Below are 14,751 nucleotides of genomic sequence, written 5' to 3'. Positions count from 1 at the left end.
AAATAAAAATTTGTAATTGAAATGTTGCCTGTTCTCCTTTGAAACTGCCCGTTGTTCTTATCAGAAGTAGCCTTCAGGTTGTCTTGATGCATCTGAATGGATCTTTCAATAAGAAAAGATGGGAACTACCAGTATTGGCAGTCTGTGGCATTTGTCATGCAATGAGACTTCCTGAGAAAGGTGTTAGAACAGTGCATTATTTACAGGACTAGCCTGTCAGATAAGAGTAAAGACTTTTCCCCCTTACTTTCATTCTTTAAAGGTCTTACTGGTACATACAGAATGACAGGAGGAAAAGTTTCATGTCAGGCAGAGTGGATTTCACAACTTACCTACAAACAAGAATATAGCCAAAAGTCCATGGAAGTTTTGAAAGTGTTAACTTCAGAAGATTTTTTTGAATCCAACTTTAACTGCAGTAGACTGAAGGCAGATCAACTACAAGTTTAAACAAATGTTGGTTTTAATTTCCAGTATAGTATTGTCTCAGCCTAAATGAAATAAAATTCTCCTGTTTATCTCCATCCCCCAGAAGACTTTGTTCTGAGACAGTAATACCTTGGGGTTTTGGTTGGTTTGTTTCTTTTTCCAGGCTACTACTACCTATCTTTCAGAGCTACAGCTGGATTGAGTCCTGAAGGTGATTTTGTTGCATCATTTTGTAGACATGATAGCTGTTTTACAATTACTTTCCCTTTTTCAAGGGTAGTTGGTAGTTTTTTGACCAAGAAATAATTGTCTTAATCATCCTCTGTGTGTCTTCAGGTTTTACACATGCACACCCAGACTCGCAGGATTAACATGAATGTTAAATATGTACATGGCACAGTCCTGTGACTCTCATGCTCAGAAAACACACCCTGATGATAGTTATCTCTGGAAACTTTCAGTGAAGTTAATGTTATATCGCAGCAGCCTATGCGTTATTTTCCCCTGCCCCCATGTCTTCTGAGCTCTTTTGTAACCAAAAGTCTCTAATCCCTGATGGTTAGTGGACTGTTCTGTTTTGTCCGGTTTTGGTACAAATTTTTGTACATTGGTCTTACTGGTATGGAGAGATTTCAGAGCTCTCTACAATCTTTGTTTCTGACACCACTGGGGTTCTGTATATCACCCCAGCCCCTTTGATTTGCTTGAGATATTTATAGATGTTTTTTCTATATATCAGTTGCATTTAACCTTGGAATTTATAGTGGTTCATAATTTAATCTATTTGATGTTGACAGGATTGATAGAAATTGTTGTTTAATACCTATTTTGCAAAACAATGCATCCAAGTACTATTATTTAAAGATCTATTGTCTACATTGTTTCACAGTTTTGTCTCTGTCCTCCTACTGATGGCTTCTATGCTTTTTAAAGTTCTGAGGTTTTAGGTGTCAGAACACATGCTTTTTTTTTCCTCCAGACTTCTTGGAATGAAAGGAAGCCTACCTCTACACAAGGTTGGTCTCAAAAAGTTAGAAAATCTTTTTTTTTTTTTTTTTGAACATATGCTCCCCCTACCACCACCTAGTTCTGGTTTCTCTAACAGTATATGATTAAGGAGACTCAACTCAGCTGCAGAGACTCTTTCACTTCAACTCATTAAGTGCATGACAACCCCAATAATAGTTACTTCTGTTAAAATAATAGGTCCTCTACTAGGTGCTGTTACATATTTAGACATTTATATATTTATCAGACACTGTATATATATGGTGTCTCATTTAGCCCTTAGTAAAGTCCAACAGTGGAAGTCAGACTTCAAAAGGACATAAAATAGCCTTCACATCTCTGTATCTCTACCCCAAGTTTCTCCTTTTTGTTTGGTTTCTTGCATTAGAGAGGAAGGAGTCTACCTGAAGCAGTCAGTCGTTTCTTGTCTTTGTATTGTTTGATGTGTGATGAGCTTGGTTATCAGATCTCAGTGTGCTACTGAATATGGCTTCATTTGCTACAAAAAGTGCTATTTACAAGGAGGCAAATATGCCCTCTACTGACTTCATCTGTGGCTAGAGCTTAAAAGCTGCTGTCAGAGTGTATACAATGGAACTGTTGTTTGCAAATAAAGCAAATTAAAATAAACATCTTTTATCATAAGAAAGCAATTAGTGTTGATTCGCAGCTTCACTTGGGTTTTGTTTCCTGACCTTGACTACATTGTGATGGTTTTGTGCTTCCTCGGACAGTTTCTACTTGCATCTGCATCGATTAAACCTTGATCTCATTTATTATCTCAGGAAATGGTCTCAAGGTCACAGGGCTGGAAATTTAATTATGGTGGCAGTATATTAAGTGGCACATTTAAAGATGCTGAATCGTAGTAATTAATTTTTTGGATGGTGGTCTCTAGGGAACAGGTTTTCTCTACACTGGGTGTTTAGACATCCATCATGGCCATTCAGCTTGGCAGCTGTCTTTTAGCTTTAAACTGCGTCATTATTCATCTTTTACGACTGACTTTAAAAACACTAGACAACTATATCCTTTTTTATTGTAATATATGTCAGATGCTTGTATTAAGCTATACTTCACCTTTGCTATAAAACATTAACAGAGGTTGCTAGTAGCTACCTGGGCTGGCCTTTAAATTGAGACAACAATTACCCTTCGCTGACATCTAGTGTCAAGACATGAGATATAGCTGGAGTGCTGAATCCATTGGCCTGGAAATCCTGCACTTCCCCAGCGATTCAGGCTCACCCAAGAAGCTGCAGCACTGGACATAATTAGTGGACACGAGGGATTAACTTGGCACTCAGTGTTGACTTTGTAGCAGCGCTAGGTTATTGAATGAAATGCTGCACTGCCAAGGTCTTAAAAAGCTTGTAATGTTTAATGAAGGAATGGTCATTAAACTTGCTGGATCAAATATTAGGCAAGATGGAACTGGGAGGTATTTAATAAAGAGGCCTGAAAATATGAACTAAATCACATATACTCATTTAAACTGCTGGCTAAAACCCAGCATATTTCAAAATTGTTCACTGCTGGTTTAAGCTAAATGCTATGAACTGGGAAGGAGAACAGTAAGCACGTTTTAGCATTCTGCGTAACTTCACAGAAAGTTTTTCTATGGTAGAATTATTTTTCTTAAATGAAACACTTTAAGTTCATACATTCTGCTGGGATTGCAAAGAAATGTTCTCTAGGGAGTGTGAGGATATTGGAGTTCTCATAGTGAATAATATCCACAGATTTTACATGAGGTCTTTCATACTCTTTGTCAAGCTGAATCTTCCAGAATCAAGACCAAAATATTAAACAGTGGGTTTTCAGAATATTGTTAGAAGAGTTGATCCTCACACCAGTATATTAGTAATCCTATTTTTACAGGCTGAGATGAAGAAGAAGAAAATCTCTTAAAGCTGTTGGGACAGTCAGAGAGAATGGAATTAAATACTAGGTACAGAATATTGGGTGTAGCATTCCTCCTGCATCTTGTCACCTCTTGATCTCTGAAGACATGGTTCTCCAGCAGTGAAAGTCTTTGTGCTTGCAGTATTTGATCTCTTAAATTCTTGCCATGAGCCCATCCAGCTCTTCATGCTATTAGGCCTTTCTGTAACAGTAGTGTATCTTCTTCTATGGAGATCAGTTAGATCTCCTTTTTGTACTGTGCATTTTGTGACTAGAATTATGTGATTGTGGTTGAGATGTTTAAATGCTTTCCTGTGCAGTGGAACTGATGAAGACTAGTTTTGCTAGGTGTACCTGTCTTTTGAGGGCATCTTACTTCGCTGAGCTAACTCTAGCAGCACGGTATGTTGTGGCTTAGAAACTAACACCCTGTGGTTCATGTTAATTCAGAGGTTTTACAGGCAGTATTAGTAAATGCTGATCATGTCAATCCTCCACCCATGGTCTGTGTTCCTATAGTTTGAAAAGGAAAATAGCAAGTAGAACAACCAGCATATCATAAGAGAAGTAGAAGAGGGATCTCTGAAGTCAGATATAGAAAGGCATATGGCATTTCTTAGCTTTACTTTGGTTTGATTGCAAACTTACAGGCGTGAAGAACATCTCCCAGAAGTGTCAAACAATGTAGCTATTCTCAAGGCTGGAGTGTGAGAACAGCAGATAATTTTGATAAGGGCAATTCAGTCACATACAAGCCTACCTAGAAATTGAAATGAATGATTGCACACTGGCTTCTTACAGAGCTGCATATGGACCTTTGGAACTGTCTAAATTGGAGAAATAGGCCAGCTGTCCTCATGAAGTAAGGAATGTTCAGGGTATCTGTGCTGGTACATGGGGATAGTTCAGGTCCCTCTTAATGTGTCTCCTCACTTCCTAAAGATGCTTTTCTAGTCGTCTTGTGTGTCCTTTGTGGTCTAGATCTGGTGGCTTCTCTGCATGTAGCCCATAAGATATGTTTTCCAGAACAAGGGAATGATATTTAACTTGGCACATATGACATCAGAAAGGCTTAGAAGCAAGTGAAGTGGGAAGAGGGCCTGTGTCTAGCCAAGAGTCACTTCTAACATAAGTTTGCAAATATAATGTTCATTTAGTCTGGCCAGCTGGTTTCCATCTACATGTGGTTGACAACTGCTTTGTAATTTCCTCTTAAAAACAGCCTATATGCTTGTAAATTAGTTCTCATACTTTCAGATATTGCAATGGAACATATAACTGGGAATAAGGTATACTGATCACTCCTGTGGATCATCATGGTTATTTTCCAAGTGCCCTAGTCTACTCGTACATTATTAAAATTTGATAAATTGCATGTATAAATGGTTGTACATCTAGCCAGGCAAAGCAGAGCAAATGAGGGCTAGTCACCATCCCTGCAGATATTCAAAATTGTGTAGACGGGATACTCCATAACATGGTTTAGTGGGCATGGATGATGGTTGGACTCGATGGTCTTGAAGGTGTTTTCCAACATAAATGATTCTATGATTCTATACAGCTGCAAGAACAGGATAGTCAAAATGGTTAATTTTTTTCCCATGAGTTTCTGAAGAAGGCCCTTTGTTCAGAATCCACTGGATTTTGTGAAGAAACAAACATATCACAATATAAGAAATAAGGAATTGCAGTATTTGATGGAGGATTATACCTGGAGTTTACTAAATACCAAAAAAATTAAAGGGGATATTTGGATATTCTTTTTGTCAAGCTTATGTTTTCTAACTTCTTGTACCCCATTTTAATGAAGAGTGTTTAGACATTTGAGTTGTTATTCTCCATGCTATTGATGGATTCAAAAGTGACTCGAATACATCTGCATGTAAATATTGCCATCAGTATGTATGTATGTGAATATTCACAATGGAATGGGGACTAGCTATATAGAAAGCTTAAATTTTGGAACATGTAGAAGACAGAAAATCAGTATAGCTTAGGTTACCAATGTTGGAAGAGTGATGGATGTATAATAAATAATCCATAGGTTCAGATAAGTTTATGCAAGTGATTAGGTGAGCAGCTGTGCACAATAAATGGAGGAACAGAAGAAAAAAATCATTAATGATCATTTCAGAAGAGGCTAATGGTACCAAATTAAGTATTCATCATGAACTGCTTCTTCAGCTGTAGTCATGATATACATTTTATTCATATTACCTTACTGTTGGACTGTGTCACTGACGTTTTTCTTGAAAACAAGATAGCAAATGTTCCTGCAATTCATGTGGAATGATGTACTGTATGAATGGCAAAACTAGGCTATTTCATGTCTTTTTATGTCAACAAGCACAACAAAACCACTTACTGTTCATGTCTGGAGGCTATTTTATCTAAAATGCTACAGTAGAAGGGCAGCAGTGATAGAAAATGGTTGCACTTTACCTCCCTTTGTAACAGACTTGCATATGTTTGGTCAACCAGAGTTTCTCTTACTGAAAGGCTGGATTTATAAAACCAAGTATGGGAGATTTGGATCCAAGCTGCATATCATCAGAACCTTCAAATGATATATCAGGATTTTTCCTCTGCTTTTGAACCATCTCTTATTAGCATTAAACACCATGTCATTCTTGTAATGACTTCTTGCAAATGTAAAATCTTGTTTGAGTAGAAATTTCCTTAAAACATTATTTAAAATAGTTATCCAGTATTCTTGCTTTACTTTTTTTCTAGTTCTGAATGCCTCAGTTTTAGCTCATATCAGTGTAAGTTTCTTTCATATGAGGTATGCAATAATTGGATTTCTACATAGAAGAACTGTCTTTCAAAACTGTTTCAGTGCATACTCACATGACTGATATCCTCATAACCATCCACCCTGAACTACATTCAACTTTCCTAAATGAGATTTTATTGGAACTGATTATGATTAGATAAATGGGTGACTTCACTAATGTATAATACACTTTTCAATTATAGAGTATGTATGATAATTTACATTTCTTGTTTGATAGTATGATATTTATGTGACATATTCTGGATGAGATGTGCTGCTGTTTATAAAATGGCCTTACTTTTCTCTTAAATTAAATCTGCTTTCAAGTTCTTTCAATATATTTAATTTTTTCAGATAAACAAAGACATTACAAATCCACCTTAATTTACCCTTCAGTGGAATGAAACGTACTGGTGGATAAATTCTGGTCCCCAAATTTGTTGCCTAAGGAGACAAATTCTGTCATCAGATTAACAGATGAACATAACGTAGATTGGAATAGGAATTGTCCCCAGCTATGTGAGTGCAGAATCAAGCAGCCATTATCAAATTGACAGCTGAGAGACTGTTAAAGAAAAATGGAATTTAATGAAGAAACAGTGTTTCTTCTTTCTTGCAGTAAATCTGACTTATGCCTCCTAGGTTAGCAGTTTTCTTTACATGTAGAGATTTTGCAGGATGCATTGCTGATTTTAAGGTATGTGAGAATTAGAGCATCTTCCCTGGCAAAGGACCTTTGGGCAGTGGAAGAAAGAGAAGTGTTTCATGCACCTTTTTTTTTTCTTGCTAATAACCTATACAACTTTTCATCTGGTGTCAACACCCAGAGAGACGGCATTCAGTCAGAAAAGAGAAACTGCCTATGGATATATTAATAGATTGTATCACTAAATAGCTTTTAAACTTTATATTAAAAAAAAAAAGAAAAAAGCTAAAATGAAAATTGTGGGTCACATCTGTAAACTCTAATAAATCAAGAATTTTGAAAACTATCATGTTATACAATTTGATTTCAAAGTGGGCAACATATTAGAGGAATATATTTTTCTAATTTAGTCTAATCTCTCTGAATGTCTCCAGGAGATCAACAAGATTTCCTGAAAGAAAACAACTCAGCATGTAATATAGTGTAAGAAAGTTCAAGATAGAGGTTGGTTTTGTTGGAAACCCATGAATGCTCCATAGCAGTCTTCCCAAAAGAGTTTAAAGAAAAAAAAAACAAAAACCCAAATAAGCCATGCAATTGTGGTGAGGTGTCCCCTTTGTGTTCCATTGCTCAGTGTTGGTTTGTTTTGGAAGTGGCTGTCTTTGGAAGTGGTAGTTTTTCTAGTCATGCACTATTTACATAGCTTACGTGTGACAATACTGATACTGCCAATTTCTGTGCGTGTGTGTATTTATATATATAGTGTATATATATTTACACACACACAATGTCCTAAACTGGCAGAAATTCCAACATCCCTACAACATGTACAATGAATTTATGCTTAGTCAGTATGGAACCGACATATGATACTCTGATATTTGGCTTTTAATTCTTTAAAAGCTTTTTTTAAAAATATACCTGATGCTTCTGCAGAAGCTCTGCAAAGAACTGAGAACTCAAAGCTATGTTTTTAAGAAACTTCGAAGACTGTGACACTTCTTTTATTTTTTTTTTCCTCCCTTAATGACAAACAACAGAGGTAATTGGTAATATATCCACTTCATATTCCAAATTTTCAACTGTTTTGAGTATCCTTCTGCTTTAATCATTCCTGGCTGTCCTGGTTTTGGCTGGGATAGAGTTAATTTTCTTTCTAGTAGCTGATATAGTGCTATGTTTTGGGTTCAGTATGAGAAGAATGTTGATAACACTGATGTTTTCAGTTGTTGCTAAGTAGTGTTTATACCAAGTCAAGGATTTTTCAGCTTCTCATGCCCAGCCAGCAAGAAGGCTGAAGGGGCACAAGCAGTCGGGAGGGGACACAGCCAGGACAGCTGACCCAAACTGGCCAAAGGGATATTCCATACCATGTGACGTCATGCCCAGTATATAAACTGGGGGGAGTTGGCCTGGGGGTGCGGATCACTGCTTGGGAACTAACTGGGCATCAGTCGGTGAGTGGTGAGCGGTGAGCAATTGCATTGTGCGTCACTTGTTTTGTATATTCCAATCCTATTATTATTATTGTCAACTTATTATTATTATCATTATTATTATTTTCTTCCTTTCTGTCCTATTAAACTGTTCTTATCTCAACCCAAGAGTGTTACTTTTTTCACTGATTCTCTCCCCCATCCCACTGGGTGGCGGGGGAGTGAGTGAGTGGCTGCACGGTGCTTAGTTGCTGGCTGGGGTTAAACCACAACACTGGCACAAGTCCACTGGACTTAGAGAAGGAATGAGGCCAGCTCTGGGTTTAGCTGAACAGTAGCATTTTGAATATGGACACTGAAATTTGTAAGGTCAAGAGTTTGTTAATAAAACATAATTGTGTGTACTTTTTGCTTCCATAAAATGTTTCATAAAATGATCACTTTACTCCAGTTAATATTCTTGTTGTGCAGAGGTTTCTGCCATGGGTCTGTAACTTGTAAAAATATGTGAGCTGATGAGCAACTTGCATGGCCTTTGCCAAGTTATTGAGTTATATTAATAGCTGATCACAGCCTACTGTTTTATTAGGACAGTATTTTCTAAGCTATTGACAGATACATTAATGACACTGGCTGATGAATAAACTAGCAGTTTTAGACTGAAGTTAGGAATTCTATTTGTAGAGGAAATTCATTTTTTTCACAGTAAAAAGTTTGTTAGCCCATAGGACAAGGGGTAATGGTTTTAAAATAAAAGAGGGTAGATTCAGACTAGATATAAGAAAGAAATTTTTTTACAATGAAGGTGGTGAAACACAGGAACAGGTTGCCCAGAGAGGTGGTAGATGCCCCATCCCTGGAAACGTTCAGGGTCAGGTTGGACGGGGCTCTGAGCAACCTAATCTAGTTGAAGATGGCCCTGCTCATTGCAGGGGGGTTGGACTAGATGACCTTTAAAGGTCCCTTCCAACCCAAACCATTCTGTGATTCCAACTCACCGTTGATTAATTTGAATGAAGATAGCCATGTCATGCTTTCTGTGAAAGAGGGAGGAATAAGATAAATACTGGGGGACTTCTGTTCATTTAACTGGCACAGCTCTTTGAGGAGGGGCATCCTCCTCCTTCGCTTTCCTAAAACTCCCAGAAGTGTGACGGAAAGACACAGAGCCAAGAAGTGTCCTTGTCTTAAAACTGCTGAAACACACTCAAGCTATGCAGTCGGCAATCCCTGAGGTTTTTCGTTATGCAGGATTTGGATTGGGAAACAGGAGTCCACAAAACATTAAGCTGAGGGGGAAGCTATGCTATGAAATACTGTTGTGGAGGCAGTCTGCATCTGAATTCTGGCGGCTATTCACATGGCTTTCTGCAGCCCAGCAACAGGTTCTGTCCCTTCTAGTTTCTGTAATAGGGAGAGGGCAAAGGCATGAACAAGAGACTGTGTCAACAAGGCTTTTAAGTAAGATGCAGTGCCTGTGGAGAAATGCCATGCAGCACATACCAGTGAGTGGGAAAAAACCTGAACTGGTAGCAATCTGGAGATCATGCTATTATGTCTGCAAGTCCTTCACGTTAAGGTCAAAGACTGTCTTACAGGAGCAAGTAACTCCTAGCTCCTCTGGTATGACAGGTGGATGCTGCCCTTTGAAGAAAAAAAGGGGGGTAAACAATCTAGACTGTGGTTTGAGAAGCCATGAAGAAAGTTTACAGAGAAGGCTCAATCTCATCTTTGTTCTCTTGCTGTAAGGATAATCAAATTGCAGAAATGATGTAATTTTGGACTTCGGTGAGTAAGTACGGAACATCTGCATATGTAGGCTGGAAAAGACAGTTTCATGTATGCTGCAACTTGTACAGTTAGAAGTGGTAGTTCAGAGGAGTGAAAGTATTTTCACCTTTCATTGTGTTTGAAAGTATGGAACTGTGAATAACCTGCAAAGGACCAAATTGTATGTTCTTTGTAATTACACCATGCACCATTATTACACTGTGCACCATACTACAGTGAAACACATAGTTTCTTCTGTATTAAAAAATAAAGTATTGTTAAAATACAGCCAAAATGTCAATGTGTATGACAACGTAAATATATAGAGAACAAAAAGGAGGTTTGGGCATCAACGTATGTTCCGCAAGGGACTGTTCATTTTCTTGGAACATTGAACAGCAGTGCTCCAGAGTGTGGATGGGTCTTCATGTCCGGGGCTTTTACTGTCTAAACAATGATTTGGAGTCATACTGTCATAAGATAAGTCAGGCTGGAATGACTCCCTGGAGGTCTGTAGTCCAGTCTCCTAACTGAAGTAGGATCAGCTGTGAGATCAGACCAGGTTACTCAGGGCTTTATCCAGCTTTGACTTGAAAACCTCTGAGGAATTTCCTGAATCTTCCTCTCCCACCCTTTCACATGTTTGTATTACTTCTCTCAAACTTCACGTGTTTTATTTGTAGGTATTGGGAATTCTCTATGTCGAACAGTGAAAGCTGAAGTAAGCAAGTCAAGGCACTTGCTGTGTGGGGTAACTATAGATGTGCATGCTCTTGCACTCAAGATTTGTGACCTGAAACTGACTTCTCTCTCTAAACTAGTTCACTGCCTTTCAGTAGCAAACTACTGAAAATGCAGGTAACCTGATTATGAAAAATCAACTGCTGTGTAAAAGTAGACTATACACTTAAACCTGTATGAGGCAATGTAGCTATATGAGTCTTCAAAACATAACCATAATTCTCTTCCTCCTTTAACAGGACACCACCTGCGATTTAAGTCACTAACTATTCTGATTATTTTAGACAAATTTCAGTGTGCATTTTCCTTGTGTCTCAGTAACGAGGAGTGTGTTCCAAAATCACCCTACTACAGCTAAATGTGAAAGCATGTGTATTCATATTGAGCTTGGAGTTTCTTGTACTGAAATAAAACAGGAATACTCCCAAGAAGTAAATACTTAAATAACAATAAAGCTGATACAAGTTAGAAGAACACTGAGTCCACAGAATGCATTATTAACGGCATATTAGCATACACATTGGCTGAGATGCATAGGTAGTTGTGCATGCTGTAAATAATTCTCTGGGTGTCAAAATAGTAGTGCGCAAGATAATTGAACACATTGCAGGCAAAATGGCACGACCCATTTTATTTTCTTTTAAAATCATGATTCATTCATGAATCAGTGGATAGCTGTTCTCAGATTTTAACAATCTATTAAAGCAGTTGGGCAAAATCCTTCAGACTGGAGGATTACTGATGACCTCTGTTCCTGTTGTCCTCATCTAAATTGGCATATGTGTGTGTATATACATATATGAAGCCTTTACTATCCATTTAGATTTCCTTTCAGAAATTTCAAAGTGTGGTTGCTTTGCCCTGTTGACTTTAATTTTGTTCTTGTGCTTCTCCACAAAAATAACTTATTTTCTAGCCTATCTTTGACTCTATAAGAACTTCCCAAGGAGCAGCCAAAAAGAAATCTGCTTCAAATTGAAATTCTTGAATTCAGGTATGATCATGCAAACAACCAAGCAGAATTTATTTAACCTTCAGCTAGCTGCTTAACCAAGTTGAAATTATTGATAGCCCATCAGCAATGATCAAGATGGAGAGACTAAATGAAGAGGTGCCTTTTCTTTTTCTCCTCCACTCCCCGTTCCCCCCCCCCTTTTTTTTTTTTTTAAATAAGAGAACCATTGAGCTGGTAACAAGACTTGAAATGCCGTGTCAGTTCAGCTAGCATGGTCAAGGAGCTCAGCTGTAGAAGGGAAATAAAACTGTTAAGTTATGGCTGCCCTCCAATCAGTCACAGGGGTAATGATGTTTGGCTTTAGTCAGGTTATATGTCAGTAAATATACATCTCTCAGACAGCCTTTAAGACAGCCTTAAGATCATGCTTATTGTTTTATATAGATAGGGGTCGGATGCTGATATATGGTGGTCATAGGCCACTGAAATAAATTTCACAACATTCAGCAGGTAAAGTTAATCTCAATAGAACAGAATATGACTGCAGTTTTGATAGAATATTCATTCCATCGACGGTGATGGGGCATTTTTTCTCTGTTAGGTTTTGTGCAAATCAGTCGAATGCAGATGATTTTTTTCCCTGTTTTGATTCTAAACTTATCTCTACCTGAACTGACCAATTACATTGAGTCTTTAGTGAAGAGCCTTGGCAAGTTAAAAATTCCAAATTCCAGCTTATAAACACCACTGTGAGCTATATTCTGTTCACCCACCCTGCTCACAGGAACATATGAATCAAATTCAAAGGTAAGGAGACCTCGGAACTCCAAGTTCTGCCAAGTACTGGAAAATCTAAATGTCATCTCTTCCATGTGCGAGTGATAGTGTGAACTCTGTCTCAGGAGCAAGGGACTGAGACAAGACCACACCAAAACAGATATCTAGACTTACAGCACTATGAATTAAAATCTCACTGTAGACTTAGACAAATATTTTTTACCATATTTTTTCTGATAATAATAAAGTCTTTCACTTAGGCTTACTGCTAAGGAATTTGTGTCTATTTGCAATAGATCATGCCTTCCATTACTGTAGATTGACATTAGTCATTAAAGTCCACTAAGTGTCTCAATAGCATTTGAGAGTTAAGATGCACCACTCCACTTTTTTAATAACATACATTGCGTTGTTATAAAAAGCAGAAGGTCCTATTATGCCAGTCTCTGCTCTTACTAGTATCCAGTATTACCATTCCACAGAGTAAGAATATGTAGAAATACATCCTACATGCATTTCATGTAACACCAATACAATTAGACTGGAATTTGATGAAGCCATATGTGGTATTTATTCCATAAGTAAAACTTGCTTTGGGTCTTAGTGTATAATGTAGTGTTCATTTTTACTTCAGCAAAAATGTGGCTGTAAGTCTAGGGTTAAACTAAAGCACCAAGGTGCCCTATGATGTAGCAGCCTTTAATCCAGATCTAGAATAACAAAACTGTTTTAGTTTCATTTAGTAGGATTTATTAGAGCAACGGCTTAATCCTAAAGTTTTAGTTTGTCAAAATGTCAAATTTAATTGTCAAATATCCATCGAATTAATGGTGAATTTGTCTGGATAAAGACCAAGAGTGGAAAAACAACAAGTAGTGTCCAGGACTTGAGGTACAAATTGTTTATAAGTTGATTATATATCAGGCTTTCAATGTTAAGCTTTGTTGATGTTGTTTTGTGCTTTTTTTTAAAAGTTACTGTAGTCTATGAACAGTCCTTTGACAATGAAAAAAACCAAACACCTCCAGAGATCCAGGTAAGCCCAAGTTTACTACCAGTGAGAACATGGCACAAGCATTGTTTCTATGTTTAAGACGGATGGAAATTTAGAAGGCGGCTGTGAATTCAATTTATATGTGATGCTGAATTTAGTCTTTATAATACTTCTGGATGGCTGATTTATAAGCATGCATGTACTGGTCACAATGTTTAATTAAGTAAGTGTTAAAATGTTTGTTTTTCTATAACTTAATTTCTGGATTGCTTCTCTGAGACCCCCAGCCTGCGGTCTATGGTCCAGCCAATTTCACTGGAAGACTTACTACCTAAAGGGTAGAAATTTGTCTAATATCATTATCTTCTGAAGGAACATTTTTTTCTGTGATTGAGACAAGCTCCACAGCTTTCACAGTGCTGTTTTTCTTATGCATTCCATCTCATGCATTCTAACACCTGAAAGCTTCCTGCTTTAAGCTCCCAAGCAGATGGTGTGGAAGGCATTGCACTCTGAGTTCCACCATGTCCTTATATAAGCATTTCCAATGGGGTCCATTGAAATATGGCTTAAAATTCCATTAAGAAAGAACTTCATGTTCTGCATGCACTAAAATATCTTGGATTATTTGCCTTCTAAACACAATGCAGAATTCTTTAAAATTGCTTCGGATAACTCAGCCAATAACCTACCTACCTTTCCTACTACCAAGACCTCAGATCTTTCAAATCTCCTGCAACTGAAAAAGGATGTATCCTGGTTTCAGCTGGGATAGAGTTAATTGTCTGGCATAGTGCTATGTTTTTGAGCTAGGTATGAGAAGAATGATGATAACACACTGATGTTTTCAGTTGTTGCTAAGTAATGTTTAGTCTATAGTCAAGGATTTTTCAGCTTCTCATGCCCAGCCAGTGAGAAGACTGGAGGGGTACAAGAAGTTGGCACGGAACACAGCCAGGGCAGCTGACCCAAAGTGGCCAAGGGGGTATTCCATACCGTGTGACGTCACTTCTAGTATATGAACTGGGGAGAGTGGGGGTGGGGGGATCGCCGCTCAGGGATTAACTGGGTGTCGATCAGCAGGTGGTGAGCAGTTGTACTGTGCATCATTTGTACATTCCAATCCTTTTATCATTACTGCTATCACTTTATTAGTGTTATCATTATCATTATTCATTTCTTCTTTTCTGTTCTATTAAACCATTCTTATCGCAACCCACGAGATTTACTTCTTTTCCTGATTTTCTCCCCCATCCCACTGGGTGGGGGCGAGTGAGTGAGCGGCTGCGTGGTGCTTAGTTGCTGGCTGGGGTT

Source organism: Buteo buteo, chromosome 13 (assembly GCF_964188355.1).
Source record: "Buteo buteo chromosome 13, bButBut1.hap1.1, whole genome shotgun sequence".
Classification (NCBI taxonomy): Eukaryota; Metazoa; Chordata; class Aves; order Accipitriformes; family Accipitridae; genus Buteo; species Buteo buteo.
The sequence above is the reverse complement of the archived record's forward strand: the minus strand, read 5'-3'. Positions refer to the sequence as shown.